This window comes from Thermobia domestica, chromosome 2, assembly GCF_964235325.1.
Source record: "Thermobia domestica chromosome 2, izTheDome1.hap1.1, whole genome shotgun sequence".
In the NCBI taxonomy this organism is placed as follows: Eukaryota; Metazoa; Arthropoda; class Insecta; order Zygentoma; family Lepismatidae; genus Thermobia; species Thermobia domestica.
Window position 1 is genome coordinate 352495416 of NC_137455.1, and position 14991 is coordinate 352510406.

Genomic DNA, 14991 nt, shown 5'->3' on the forward strand with positions numbered 1-14991 from the left:
TATATATATATATATATATATATATATATATATATATATATATATATATATGACCGTTGTGACATATGCTATAAAGACTGTCAAGCAAAAAACTACTAACCGTCCTGTGCCAGATGACCGCTAGTAAGCAAGTAGTATCTCTAATCGAAGCAGGAGTCCGGTGGTGCGTCCGTAGGGAGAATGTGCATCGTCAATGGAAAGAACTGTATAAACAAAATTAGTGGGAAAAGCATTTTTATGGTATAGAACCCCATGCCCACTTCTTTGAGACACTTTTATCATCACACGTTTCCTTACCACACTACTATTACAGACCTACTTTATTATAGTTTCCTAATGGAGTATTACATCGTAAAGACCAGACAGTTTGCTTTACGGATTCGTCATTATAACTCATGTTAGAGGTAATGTACTCATGCATGCATTTTTTTTTTTTTTTATGTACTGGTCTCGGTCTTTTGGAATAACATTAAGTACTTGCACTTTTTTTTTCAACATAAGTTAAATCAAAGTGATAAAAATAACATAATAAAATCATCTTTACCATATAGTCCTTCACAGGGGTATCGTACACAATATAATATACAGGGGCTGCGATGGCTCAGCGGTCATCTCTGGTGCTGGGGGTCCCTGGTTCGACCCCAGCTCGCGCCAAATGAACTTTCTAGTGGACAAACACCGTCTGCGTGGGTTTATTCGGGGTTCTCCCACTTCCTTCATATCACCATTTCATTCATTTCTCATCATCGTCTCGTTTAGCCTAGCCGGCATAGACGTGGGACTTAAAACTCAAAGTTTTCCTTTCATTTTACAATATATGAAAGACGTTTTTATTGATGTAATATAATGTGACTGACAGTGATACAAGTTGGACATTCGGCGCCCCAGTTCTGTGCTGCACGCTTATTTGCCACTTCGGCTTGTGCATTTCTCACTAGGTTCTAAAGCAAATTCCCTTGTATAAAGATTTCTGTTAAAACTAGTTCTAAAATATAGTTAGGAACTTCAAAGTAATACTAGTAGTTAATTTTATGCACGCGCACACACGTAGAAAGTTGAGTTTCAGTCTATAGAGTTTGAGCAATTTTCCTTGCTTTCTATTGGTATGTCTTGCCATGGAATTTGTTTCGGGACAGTGGAAAGGCAGATATGAGATTGAACACTATTTAAAGTTTCTGTGATTTATGATTAATTGGTGAAATGTATATTAAGTTTTGAAGTGTATGCTACGTGCAATGATTTTGTTGTATATAACATTGTTGGTTGATTGATTGTTAATTTTAAATCCATTTTCAACACAGAGGCTATGTGAGACCTATAGCTTAACGTGAAATATGAACCACTTGAGTTCACCTGAAATTGAATAAAGGTTACTGCATGAGAAGTGTATGTACTGAACATATACCTACAGGAGAATTCAGTATTATCTTCGATGATACCTACACTATTACTTATCCCTTATCACTTCAGCGATATATCGCTTACATAAAAAACTAGGTCTAGCGGCTGATGCACGCACCTTTCATGCACGTAGTTCAAGGTTCGATTTTCGATGGGAGAGTATTGCGCGCTTTACAGTGGTATGGTTTTAACATCTTCAACAGTATTCGTAATGTTTGTACTCACCTAAGCACCTGTTTTGTTCATCTTCGCATTAGATATTTCCGATCGGCTTGTTACTTTCTTATGTACCACTTCTTCAAGGACTTCCGATTTTGCGTTGTTTGAAGAATCGTATTACCGATAGCATTTGTGCAGATTAGACCAAATTAAGAAAAAACTGTCTTCTTTTCACTCTTAATGCATTTCTTTCGTTCTCTGCTTTTTGTTCCATTTTATTGGATTCGGACTCAGGAGTGAGAGCTGGTATATCTAAGTTGTACACCAAATACTTTTTGGGTTACGTGTAACAGTGGTCAAGAAACAGTTTTTTTCCCGGCGGGAGCTCATGTGGTTCGGATTCCACGTTAATCAGTAGGTCCACGTCTCATATAGCCTCGCTGCTGAACGGGACGATAAACTCAAAATCAACTCAAGAAACAGTTTTATTTGAATAGCTACACTACCTTATATGTATAATTTTCTTTTTTCTAAAAGTTCATTGTTACAGAAGGACAGTAATTGTATTCTCTGATTTTAAAACACTAGCACTACCTAATACATAATGTGCGAACGAAGTATTACTTTATAATTTTATTAAAGAATAAAATATTCCATAAATTGGCTTCAATTGTGGTTGATACAACAAGCCTTTCGAAATCAGTGAATACAACTATTCTGTATCTAGAACGATAAACTCTTAAATAAGAAGTAATACAAAAGTTAATGTTTTCTCATAAAATTGTTTTTTAAGCGATGTTGCACATAAGCGTAACAATTCTTAGTGTACAATTTTGACATACCGGTTCTAATTCCTAAGTTTGGACGCAGTAAAGGGGAGCTAAAACAAGTAGAGGAGAAAAGAAAACTACGTCATGAACCCTTCAGTGTTTAGTTACTTATTTTAAGTAAAGGAATAAATTCTGAGTGACATTGGTGTTTGAATGATGGGTAGAATTTTAATTTATTTGTGATATATAACTTGGACTTTATTTTCTGTAAAAGATGTTGTGATATAAGAAAATATTTTTAAAAAATTCAGTGCGTTTGAAAAAAAACGGAAACTCGTAGGAAGTGCCTTATTTATATACGATACTTCTAGCTCCATTTAATTTTTGAATAACTTCAAAGTGCACTGATTAAGTCAATTTTGGTTAATACTCTATTTACCATACATAGATATTAGAAAATCGTTGAAAAATTGCTATCTCATCTTCTACCCATTCCTGATAGAAAATTGTGTGCAGTTAAACGTGATATCTTGAAAAGTCCCTGTTGACAGGTACAAACATGTTTTATAACAAACAGAATTTGAGTTAAAAAGGTATCCTAAAGAAAAGCAATCGATAATTTTGTCTGAAATATTGATGAACATTTGAAGAAGAAAAAATATTATCATCACAATAATACATCACATTCTCTTAAGTTGAGTATAACGTTCTGACATGAAGTTCTTACTTAGAGATTCGTCATCGACCTCTTGTACTGCTTTTCGATTTCGATTATGCTTTATTTTTATGTTATTGACATTATCACCATTGAGAGTGCTCATATGTTGTATAAATAGTAGAGATATTTACAAAGAATGACAAGGTGTGGTGGCGATTATGTTCGCGACGCATATCATTTGAAAGTTCTGATTTTATGTTACGTTACAAAATTATAGATAGAAAAAAAGAAAAGAAAACGTGTAGACTTGGTTCATAATAACTATTTCTCATATCTAGACTTGGTTCATATTAACTATTAACTTAACTCATTGATTCGCGCCTATAGACATATACTTAACCAAGATACGAGAAATCTATGTAAGGAACTAAACTGACACATGATGAACTACGGTACACGTCGATATAGTCATTTATTTCATTGCCAGAATGTTCGTTGTGTACTTACTTCTTCTATTATCATTGGTGATTTTTCTAAGAACATTTACTGCTGCTTTTACATCTTGGGCATTAATCATATTTTGAAAACTTTAAATGTATTGAGTAGGTATAGTTACCAGTAACCTCCTTAAAGAGATAAAACATTATTGCATCAATGGATGTACAATTACTTGTACTTTTATAAAAATATTCGTATAAAGAATAGTAACCTCTGTAAAAATGTTTAAAATAACATCATGGATTCCACTTGAAATTATTTGTAACATATCAGAATGGTATAGATGTACTGGATGGTGACTTTGACAAATAAAAATAACAAGAACTGTTATATTGTTCTGGATATTGTCAAAAAAAATGATTATTATAGAGGTATATGGAACCTATTATCTTTTTGGATAATTTAAAATTCACACAGCTCATGTGACTCATTGTCTCAAGGAATTTTTTTCGATATACAGAATATCAACGTGATTCACAATACACAAATAAAAATTTATGATATGAGCTGGCAATCTTCTATGTCAGATCAAAAGAATACAAAAACTACATCCACCGTATTAAAGCATGCTGCTTCTCTATTAAATAAATGACCAGCTGCTTCGACACTGTTCAGCCCTGGCGAGTCTGTTGCTTTTACTTGCCTGATGTTTTTATTATTTCCTTCTTGTTTTTAACCTTCATGATTAAGGCTCCAGGGCAGAATTGAAGGCTAGGTAGTGCAAAGGACTTGAGGAATTACAGTTACTGTAATATGCTTCTATACACGTACTAATCTTTTTCTTTACAGTCTTCAGAGTATAACAATCGTCACAATCAATCTACGTAAAAAGTAAAAATGGAAGGAAAGGTTTCTCAGGAATGTGGTTAAAATAGGATTGAGTGCTAATTTTGATCCAAGCTACACAACTGAAAATGTTCCTCAAACCATTATCATCTTACGATGCGAAGTTGGATATCGAAACATAGTAATGTACATGGACACGGTTAACTAGTTTGTAAATATTAGGAAGTGTGCAGAAATTGTTTTACTTTGTCTTAAGATCAAATTTATGTTAGAAAAGTAATGTTGAAATTTGGCCTTCGTGTTTATGTTGTTCCTGTTTTGATTATAATGAAGATTCTTGCCATTTCATTTACATATAAATTAAAAAAAAAAAGTAATCAGTATGCGCGTCCATGTGTGAATAAGCCATGAATTTCCTTACCAAACCTAGAAATCGAGAAAATTTTTTAAGTTAACAGAAAAAAGGAAGAAAAGCTTTCATACCGTGCTGTTGTGCGGTCATTAACGAACCTTTCAATCTTGAAATGGAAAATTTTTGGACCATGAAAAAGCTGTAAATTTAATTATTTAGTTTGAGTGGGACCTCTGTAGGAGTCATAGACAACTCAATCGAATAGACTACATACCATTTCTTGTATTTTTCCCCTTTATTTTTGTCCTCGTGTATAGAAGTATGAGCAAGTTTAGATTTTTATGTACCTGTCGATTTTTTAAATGCTTCTACATAACAGTGTATTCTAATTGGTTATCAGTGTCGATACTTCTTCATATATAAAAGCAACTCGCCAACTAATGTGATATATCTTGTAATATTACATCATAAGATTTATTTAATTAATACTTCGCTAAACTTATGATCCTGCATGTGGACATTTGATATTTATTGTTTTCGCTTTTATCATTTTGCAGAACTGAGATTGACAGCACTATACCGCGAACTGCTCCGGTGTTTGAATCTCAAGAGTTGGCAGTTTAGTAATTACAAAATCATTCAAGATCACTTTGTACTATCTCCTTGTGGTCTCCTTAACCAGACCACGCTATCAAATCTCTGCTCGCAAATTAGCAGAATGTGAGGGACTCTGTTTTAGGTAATGATATTAAGATGTCAATATTAAGATACAATGTTCTGATAAATAGCTGGTGCAAGCTGATTATTTATTTTATTTCATTGTATTTTTGAACTTACATCAGTATTTGTATGTAGCATGGAAATACCTTATCGACACCCATTCACTGTTTTTTCTCCACAATCAAACACTCCGATATAGGACATCCTTCATCATTACACTGTATAAAACATATTTGTAGGTATTCTTCGTTATACAGTCTCACTTTCATATTAAAGAAATAGTCGTATAGTGCTGCCATTGAGTGTTACTCACACAGAACAGGGGAAATCAACTTCCCAATCGCATAGTTAATGCGTTGAAGAAAAGAAGGAAATTAGTTTTATCAAATGTGGGCATATAAGAGAAAGCAATTTTATGAGCGCATTGAGGCTCCTTCTGACAATAATATTGTTTTCTGAACTTCAGTTTTACTGTTTCTGTACAGTGCTTAAACATAGTTTCTAACGAAATACAAACAGGTCAGTTGAGTCAAGAGTGGAAATTGTTTTGCTTCCTTGTTCTTTCTTAAGTGACACTGGCAAAGAAATAAAGAAATAAAAAAAAAAAAAATACAAAAAACTACTTTTCTAGTTGAAGTGCCAATATTTCAAACGTTTAGTTCCGAATTTAGATCAAGAGTATCTACAGTTCTGATTCTTCTTAATGTAAAATTATTCTGTAAACTTCGAAAACTGCTAGATGGTTTCCGTAGAATAGTTGTACCTTTTGGTATACAGTACAAATCCGGTTTTATACTTTTCAAGGGACTTAACAGAAAAAGAGTAAATCTTGGGAAAGCTTTTCAAGCTATATATAATTAACAGTATATAGATTTACAGAGATTATTTGCGATTAGTTTAAATATCTAGCAGTAAAGAACAACATTAAAATAAACCATTTTCAGAATATGTTTTGTACATCTAACTGTTAGTTATTTCTGTCTGGCTATGCCAGTCTAAGTTAACTGTCTGCTGTTCAATTTGCATAGCATTGGAAGGTATTTATACAATACTATTAGTACATTTGAAGTTCAATATACAATTAACTTTTTCCTGTATCCCAAGTTCTTTTTTTTTTAAATTTAATTAACCATTTCCCCTCTACATTCGCTGGTTTACAAGATGTGAATGACGGAAAATTCAATTTTTCCTTAATGTAAAAGCGGGGAGTGGAATATATTGTGAACGTAGAGAAACTGAAAAGGCCGAGAAAAATGGTGAGAATACGTGAATTTGAAAACTGGTATGTATCTTAATAATTACTAGGATAAATATTAGATACCTACTTGCAGATTATTCTATGAATTAATAAATAAACAGAATCGATCAAATTCAAAATTTTTTAACCTGCTACCGTAAATCATGATTATAACCAGCCATCTTGAGTATGTGACACATTTGCTGTGGTCTTCCAAATGTAGCAACACTGTTCTGCGTACGAGTTGCAGGGGGAAAAGATCCTTATGCTAGCACTTACAAGTAACATATTTATCTGTTTATTTCTTTATTATTTACTTGTGTGTGTGTATATATATAATTGTTTTTCGGTTACAGGGTGTCTAGCAGTTATGCCTGGATACCTTAGTAAGTTAAGTACGTGTCATCGCTAAGATGAATAGGATGTGTAACTTCCAGATTCCCCAAATACAGTAATCGAAGAATTCAATGGATGATGCTTAACGTGTGACTCACCGTAAGTTTGCAACAATAATTGCATTTTGCTTAAGTAAGAGTAGAATACAAGGCCTAAATACGAGTATAAAGAAGTTGATGTAAGCACAGATCAGTAATGTAGAATTTGTACTTGAAAGTGGTTGTATTTTGTCTTACTGTACATAGAGACATATAGCTGAATGAAGAAATGAAGAAGTGTGTTTATATTCGATCAGCAAATTAACATTTCAAGAAATTTATTGTTTGCCAATATTATATCTAAATTTACTTTGAATATTAAAACATAGTAACATAATGAAAACCGATGAATATTTATCTTAATAGTGCTGCTCAAATACATATTTTTAATATCTTCTTTTTTAAGGTTCCCTTGTATTCAAAGTTTCATACTTCTAATGAATAAGGTGTCAAAAATTTTATTTTCATATTTTAAAATGTAAGTATTTCCGTATTTTTCGAAATATACGAGAAGTGGTCAAAAGATACGGTGAATAATTTTACCATATTAGAAACAAAGTAATAAGCTTACATGGAATTTGATTTAATCTCCTTCAAAGTACTGTCCTTGGTTAGCAATGCACTTGTCCCAACGTTGAATCCATGACTGAAAGCATTCCTGGAAGGCATATTTGGAAGGGCGTTCAGGTGCTCTGTCGTAACCCTCTTGATGTCAGGAATGGTGTCGAAACGTTTTCCTTTAAGCACAGTTTTAATTTTGGGGAAGAGGCAGAACTAACATGGTACTATATCCGGAGAATACTGTGGATGTGAACAAACACCAATATTTTTATCGGTCAAAAACTCTTGTTCGTCAGTCAAAAGTCGGAGAACGAATTTCGCACCCACTCTTCTCATTGGCAAATCGGTGGTTAAAATGCTAAAATTGTGAGATGCTAACTTCTTCGGTAAGCTCTTAAGTAGTTATTCGCCTGTTTGAACGAACAATTTTTGCCACTTTATGCACGTTTTCTTTTTTATGCTTAATAGACGTCCCGAATATTGCTTGTTCTCTACCGATTCATTTCCGCTTTTAAATCGTTCATGCCACTTGTAAACAGTCTTCAGAGTTACAGCATTATCAGCATACACCAATTCAATATTTCGTGAGTTTCTTGGCACTTATCTGCAACTTGAAACAGAACTTAATATTCCGCGTAGTTCGAAATCCGTGATGCGCGACAGACACGGTAAACACGACCTCCCTCTAGCGGCTCTGGACGCGGACTGACAAGTCTGAACGTGTTTCATCTTGACGCTGGCTGTCTGAACGAATCAGCTATCGAACAAATTACATCAAATGAGTGTAGCGTCAGCAGTTGCTACTTAAAAGAAAAAAAGAAATCTTATTTTTGATCACACATTGTACCTGAGAGCTGTTTTGATCCCTGCATTCAAAATTCAAAATTGTGAGATTGTAGATGTTCGTTTTCTTTGGATTTTGTTCGTTTGTTGCGCACTGAATAAACTTTTTTTTATTGACGTATTTTCAGTAATTCTATTTTATTTTATGTATTTATTAACTACACTGAACTAATAGTTTACAGTTCCACGTTAATTGAGGGTCCAATATCTTATGTTAGTGGTTTGGTCTATGTAATTCTGTTAATCGTGAATTACCTTTAACAGGCTTCGAGCCGTATGCTTGAGCTTGAATTAATGAGGAATGTGTTCCGGGAAGATCATTGGGCTATATCTGTGTTCCACGTTCTGAGTAGTGAATGGAATGAGGAAATACATTGACCGTTGTTATATGCACTACAGGACAAGCCCATTTCTTTCGTCTTAAGATAGTTCACAATGTATTTTTACAATTCAGGCACTAAAGAAAATTAAACATAAGAGATTTATTTTTACCCGATTATTTGTCATAGATTTTCTTTCGTTTATTTATTTATTTACTTAGGAAGTATCGTAGTAGAATTGAGGAGTTTGATGTAATAAGGGCATAAGCCCTACGCTTAAAAGGTTACGCCCTTTTTGCATCAAATGCATGAGTGGTTTTTATCATGCTTGTTAAGCCTCGTGACAAAATTTCAACTCGATATCGGAATAAAATGCTGCATATTACATTGTTTTATGTAAGAAAAAAACTCCACTTAAATTTTCAACATCGTTTTCTCCAAATGCATATTTCAGACTTACGCCCTTATTGCATCAAACTCACAATTAATATTTAACTATTTTCAAGGTTTATTTTAAAAAATAGATAAATTGAAGTATTAGGTTCACCAGGCTTAAAACTAGCCGTTTATGCAAGATGTACATCACTAACAATTAAAGGATTAAGGAGGGAGTAATTAAAAGTTATAACGGAGAGCTTTCGAGGAAAAAAAAAAAACTACTGTACAGTTAACGAAAGTTGGCTTCTGACAGGTTGACAGAACACGTAGTATATTGGAAGCGCTGTTGTCAAAGGCTCTGCAACTAACTTAGAATGTTTTACTCATAATTGTAATAATACGAAAGGAACATCTGATTTCCAAATAATAACTATAATAGACCTTGGAATATTAATATTCTACAAGAAGATTAAAGAAGAGTTAACACAATTTTCTGAACATATGCAGCTTCAATATTTCTCTTCATCTAATGCAGAGTCTTCACAATCTTCTAATACTGAATCGAAGTTGGATTCGAACACTGTGTTAAAAAGAAGGTACTTTTTAACCTACTAAAATATACTTTAATTGAACTTCTGCCTTTATAACTTATGGGTATTTCTCAAACACATCTACAAATTATAGTAAGGTACTGCTTCTGTGTACTTCGAATACAAATTCTCGTGTAACAGGCAAGTAAAAGACTTTTTCTCTGAGTGTAATTGGAAAACGCATGCAGAACAGAAAATTAAAACTGCAAATGATTTACTAAACTTTGTTTCGTGCTAACTTATAAAAAAAACTAATTCTTTTATTTAAACAGCATTAAACAGAATACGTGAGTTAAATAAAGTGTAAAAATATTTGTGAAGCCGAAGCTGTTTTTACTGTCTAGAAATCGAAGGCAACATAATTGGTTCCCGAAATAACACTAGGAATATAATAATACCATTGTGATTCCCAAGACACACACTATATAAGTATTAATTATACTTAATATAATTGCTGTATGATCATTGAGTGATAACTATTTGTTTTGCCTAAGCCGTGTATAAGTTTCTTTTTTTTTTCCTTGTGATATTTTTGCATACTAGAATGTTAGTTTCTCAATATTTTAGAAATGGTTTTCATTGTTTCCAAAACTTTTTTTTGTAGGCGAGTTGCAGTACAAAAATTGTCACATTCCTTGTAAGGAGCAGAGAATGAAGAAATTTATTGTTATGCATGATGTGCACAAGCCTGGAAGAGAGAATGGAGTCAGTTGGATATCAATCTGTGGTGCTTTTGATCAGTTGTGAGCATCCACTTTGATATCTTGGTGTTGTTCATTGAAATCAACGAACTTACACAAGCTGGAAGTGTGAACGAGTACGCAAGTGCGACCAAATAGAACATTCACGAAATTGAGAACATGATAAAAATTCTATTTTTGAAACAAAATATACTAATTGGTAAATTTAAATTTACTTAACATGTACGATAGACAAAGCACTTCATATTTACTTAAATCAGTACTTATGGAATTTCTTGAAAAGTTTCCACGTATTGTTAACGTTTATTCAGGCTCACATGAAACTTCTCAGGTATAATGTAAGCCTGCCATTTGGTCAATAGAAATCAAAACACGTATTTATTGAAGAAAAAAAAATCGTCGGAACTCTTGCAATACCAGTTATTTTTCCTTCTTTTATAATGGCTTCATTTGAACAACTTGTTGAATTTATTGCCCGTTTGTTGCAATACGTTCATGGTGTGTGATATTTTGTATTCCTTTTACATGTAGGCTGATAACTAGCCAAGTATTTCTTTTTATGAATGATCATTAAAATTGAGAAAAACAGGTTTATAATTATTAGAAAGTATCTGGGTATGTTCTAAGTTAAGAGCTAAGATGTAAGTTCCATATTAGCGGTACAAATCTGAGATGACATACATCATTCTCTGTAGTGTATAAACTTGCTAAACTACATTTAGGTAAATGTAAATAATAAGTAGTTTATTATCGAAAATTAGGTTTTTATTCCTGCCTATAAAGGTAATCAAGAAAGTTTTGTAGCTTTTTCACCCACCACCTTCGAACATCGATATGTCACCTAAGACGTACCTGGACGATCAAAAATAGTCCCCATCAGCATCAACAACCCTCTGCCAACGTTCTGGAAGGTCATGGATTCCATCGTAATAGAACTTGGTGGGCCGTAAAACAAAGGAGGTATCAAGTGCATTTTGCACCTCTACTAGGAATTTGAACTGGCGTCTTCTAAGGCGATTGTCCAAGGAATGAAACAGGTGATAATCGGATAGTGTAACGTCCGGGGAGTATGCTGGATGCAATAGTGTTTCCCATCCAAGGTGTAGAATGGTGTCCCGGGTCATCCTAGCCACGTGGGGCTTAGCCTTGTCCTGTAACAGGAGGTCCCCTTTGCGATTCAGAAGTGCTGACTCCAAAGTTTCAAGTTTTTCTTCAACACGGCTCAACTGTTGACAGTACACAGTTGCATTGATGCTCTGACCAGGTGGTAGCAGTTCCAGATGCACGATGCCGCGAGCAGTCCACCAAACACACAAGGAAGACCTTTTAGTGTTCTGCTGGTTTCGGCTATTTTGAAACCAGTTAATGGGATAGTAACGAATAATAACGGCGCCGTGGAGCTTCGTACAAGACCCACTTCTCATCACATATCAACACCGTGTTCAGAAATGGCTTCTTCCTCAGACGAGACAGCAAAGAAACGCAGGTATCTGCTCGCGTTGCCTTCTGGCTCTTAGTCAAATTATGTGGGACCTATCGACTCAGTTTCTAGTGCTTTCCAAGTTGTAGGTGCTGCCGAATGGTTTCTCCACTCATACTGAATTGTAGTCCTAGTTCCTCACATATCTGGCCACTATTCGCCTGAATTGCTGCCTGAAGGTCTTCATTTTGTACATGTGGTGGTCTTCCCGCACGTGGTGCGTCTTCGAGTGTTTCGTCACCGTCCTTAAACTTGTTAAACCACCACTGCGCTTTGTACGTAGTCACGATACCCTCACCAAAGGCGTGGCATATTTTCCGCCACGCTGCAGCGGCATTTGACCCCAGTTTGAACTCGTACAGCATTCACGCCCTTGTGACATTCTGTCCCATGTTCACTCTGTCCTTACGCAAGTTCACGGTGTAACTGAACTTCCACAATCAGGCATTATGTTGGATTTACCCATACCAAGAACTGACCTTCGCCTTATCTCCATTCGCATTCAACTTACGGTGTGTGGGCCAATTGAACGCAGACCTCCACAAAAAAGTGACAGAACTTTGTTGGTTACCTTTATAATATTAGTGAATACATTTACGTTTAGGTGTGTATGTTACACTTTGGATTTGGTTAGTATTTCTAATATGTTTTGATTGGGAAAGCTTCAAACGTCACCATATTCTTTGATACCAATGAGTCATGCCGAACATCTCATTTCCAGAATTCAATATATTGCCAAAATCTATTGAATGTTTAGAAATGTATGTATAATCTGCACACCCTTCGAAGAAAGAATGGAGCTAGTTCAAAATCAATTCGTAGTGCTTTTAACCAATTATTAACATCTGTTTTGATATCTTACTGTAGTCCATTGATATCGTCGACCTTAGACAATCTGGTTTGGAAGTGCATTATATGATTCATGTAATATTTTCTTCTTTCTGGTTAGATCATTGGTTCATATCAGACAGGGCATCACCATCAGTGAAAAGTTATTTACATTTTTTAACGTACGTTGTAGTATTGCGAATCCTTTACGTATAGAGTCGTCAAAGGTCTGATCATATACAAGTAATGAGAACAGTGTTATAAGTCCTATCTGGTTTTATGCATAAAAACATCTGTTACATTCCCTGAATTTAATTGCCTCCCATCTCTGTATCTTCTTTACCACACGTGTGGAAGGCGTCATAACTGTCAGCACGTCAATCTTTGTCAATGTACCGCAGCGATCACCATGTTGTATGTGTGATGTCTTTCCTTATGTTGTGGTGCTTTCCGGGAAGTGGTCACTTTTGACGAAGAGGTCGCCACGAAGTCCCTGAAAACATTGTTGTGAACTGCACCCACTTGCCACTTCAATCTCGATCCACGCACGTCGTTCGTTTTTCCGAAACATATTATTATGGCGCATCAAATTGCCTTTTCTAGAACATTGCTTGTTTTGACTGAATAACACATAGTCGTTATCTCTCGCCGTACTTCATCGTCTCACATTCCCTTATCACCTGCGGATCTCCTGTAGTGCTGAGACACATCCTTCTGCCATGTGAACAGTGTTGCCATTATTTTTCTATCTAAGCTCTGTATTTGGGAAAGTATATATATCTTTTTTTTTAATTTTATCTTTTTCATCAAGTAAATATGAAATTGTGCAGATCTCATACACTATAAATTTCTTCACAGACAAGGATTAGAGAAACGAACATGTAAAATACGAATCATTTGATATAAATTTAATTTAAGAGTACTGTATTAGAAGAATTATGTACAATATATCTCTGAAATGACCACTTCCTTCGAGGTTGAGATGATATAGTGTTGTTTTTCTGATATTGCTTAGTTTTGGTGTGTATCAATGAAAAGTTCAGTTGTGAAACTACAATCACCTTAAATACAAATTATTTTAACGCGTGATAACTTAAATCATCAATTGTAAATGTTATTGAATTAATTCATAAATTAAAGGAAATGTTTGTATTATGGGTAAGTTTATTAGATATTGTAGTATCTACATCTTTATTCCTTATTACATAAGTTGCATGCTTTTGGTGTTGGTAACTTTGAACAGCGATCACCATGTTATCAACAATATACGCAACAGTATGAACAATATTGCGTACAATTGTTTGCTTAGGTTGAAGAAAAGAATTATGACACCATAAATTTATCTGTGAAATAGGGTATATTTACCATACATGTTTTATAAGGATTTCGGATTTTTTTTTCACGTTAAAATACATGGCTCAATCTCTGAGATTATTGACAAAGGAATATTTAGGGCTCGCATACTCATTTTTGGTGAGGTGTCGTATTGTAATTTCAGTATTTTTGATTTTTATGTGTTGTATAGAATTGAAGAATAGGATCGTGATAAACAAAATATTGTAGTACTTGTAGTTGAGTTTCATTACTTTTTTCCTTCCATCCTCTGTCTTCAGTTCCAGAATAGAAAACAAACTTTTCAGTAAAATCCATATAACCCTGTACACAGGTATGTAAGAATTCTGAATATGTAAGATTTTCTCAGGAAACTCTTTTTTTTCCTCTTTCTTTCTTTCTTTCTTGGAATATTGAGCTATAACACATGGCGAAATAAAATTCCACTATATCTGGTTTTCTGGCTCCTTCCTTCTTACGATAGATATTTTGCTCATGTTCTTTTTTTTTTTTTTTACTTCAAAGATAACATACAGTATCTACAAATTATTAAACATATAAGGTGTTTCAAGGGAAAAGGGCAATACTTTGAGAAACGGTAGTATGACTAATTCTAAACAGATAACTTCATATGGGCATTGGTCCTCTACTGAACGGTTTGAGAGCTATTGGTTGTGAACCACTTTTTACCTTAGGCTGCTTATTTCTCAGTCTGTCGTCACTCTACAGCGGTGAGACATAACGCACTTAAAATTTGATGGGATGACTTTTCCAACGGTATGAAACTTGTGACAGGTGGTGTCATTGAGAGGGAAGTTGTAGAGTACATGTAACATTAATTTAAGATTTATTTAAGGTAACTGTATGGTAACGTTGATTTCCAATTTCCTTCAATAACTTCCCTTCCAAGATTAACTACAGAGCGAGAAATAAGCAACATAAG

The 14991-nt window shown here is 34.3% G+C and overlaps 1 long non-coding RNA gene across 1 annotated transcript in view; it reads left to right on the forward strand.

Annotated features, from left to right (window-relative positions):
* The window catches only part of LOC145679876 (uncharacterized), a 137175-nt gene extending 122924 nt beyond the window's left edge, over positions 1 to 14251 (forward strand). The window contains exons 2-4 of the long non-coding RNA XR_014130596.1: positions 5182 to 5363; positions 6938 to 7076; positions 10312 to 14251. This is a non-coding gene — a long non-coding RNA (uncharacterized LOC145679876). The remainder of the gene's footprint in view (positions 1 to 5181; positions 5364 to 6937; positions 7077 to 10311) is intronic.
* Positions 14252 to 14991: the final 740 nt, after the last annotated feature.